A 1,467-nucleotide genomic window follows, 5' to 3' on the forward strand; every position below is an offset into this window, starting at 1 on the left:
GGTGTCTCAGGTGAAATTCCCCAAAAAGCAAATATGAAAATAGAACCTATCAACAAGGAGATAGAAGATACTCTATCAGTGTGTCTGGGGGATGCCCAGAAGCCCCTTTTCGCTCTCCCATCACTGGCCCCTTCCCAAGTTCACTGTGTGACCTCAGGCAGCTTGCCCCAGCCGCCTGTGTTGATGTCCTTAGCTACAAAATGAAGTGCAAAGCCAGCCTAGCTTCATAGGCGGCCAGGAGGACACAGTGTTTGTGAAGGGTGTGGGTTCTGACCACAGCAGGAATTGCAAAGGGTCTGCTATTATTTTCATTATTCTCTGCTTCTGCTTTCCCATGGACCCTCCGCACCCCCCCGCTTTTGCTTTTTAGGGCTGCACCTGCAGCATATGGAATTTCCTGGCTAGGAGTCGAAAGAGAGCTGTAGCCGCTGGCCTACACCACAGCCACAGCAACGCGGGATCCGAGCTACATCTGTGACCTACACCATAGCTTGCGGCAACCAGGATCCTTAACCCACTGAGTGAGGCCAGGGATGGATCCCTCATCCTCGTGGATACTAGTCGGGTTCATTTCCACTGAGCCACAACGGGAACTCCCTCGATGGACCCTCCTTCGTTCTCCAGGCCTTCCACGCTCTACAGGACCAGGCATCTCTGGGTACCACGTGAAGGCTTAGGTGTTTTGGCAACAGCGTTCTGTTCCGGACGTTTCAGATCTGCCTTGTTGTTGCTTTACAGGGGACTACCAGGCCAGGGCATTTTAGAGGGCATTAATATTTTATTTCTCACTCTTGCACTCTGCTAAACAGTATCTAACATTTATGGGAATGGCTGGGCCTGGTGATTCCCAAAGGTCCTGGGCCAGGCCTGGCACCTGGTCCCAGTGGAAGGGCCTGTGTCCCCTTCTCAGGGCATCTGAGGGGGCTTTCTCCACCGAAAAAGCCAGGAAGAGTCACACACGTAACTGCTGCCTGGTGGCACCTTTGACTTGGGGGAGCTGTGGCAAGGCTGGGAGGCCCTTGGCACACTTGAGGCAGGGTGGGGCCAGCGACTGGTAGGGAAGCAGCCCAGTGCAGACCTGGGGGCCTGGGGGACCCACTCCCATCCCCACCCTTGTTCTTGAGAGTGTGTGGTGAGCGAAGTGGCCTATAGTTTACACCCCCAGAGGCTCGCCCCCCAAATCACCTCATCCCACCCCTCCCTTCCGCTCTGCGAAGCGTGCAGGCCTTGAGCTGGGCAACCTGAGTTTGAATGGGAGCCTCTCTACCTCCAATCACAAGGCAGGGAGTCCAGCCTCAGTTTCCTCAGCTGTGCAGTGGGGATTGCGATGGAGTTAACAGAACAGAACCCAAACCAGGGAGAGGTCAGTGGCCCTGGGTCTGTTTGGGTCCATACGTGTTCAGAGTGAGGAGAGTGGACCCAAGGCAGGGGCTATGGGAGGACAGGTGAGGCGATGAAGGCACAAGA

The sequence above is a fragment of the Sus scrofa genome, chromosome 6, assembly GCF_054392235.1.
Source record: "Sus scrofa isolate SSC_HxYL_T2T_F1_AM1 chromosome 6, Sscrofa_HxYL_maternal_Yorkshire_Landrace_v2.0, whole genome shotgun sequence".
Lineage (NCBI taxonomy): Eukaryota > Metazoa > Chordata > Mammalia > Artiodactyla > Suidae > Sus > Sus scrofa.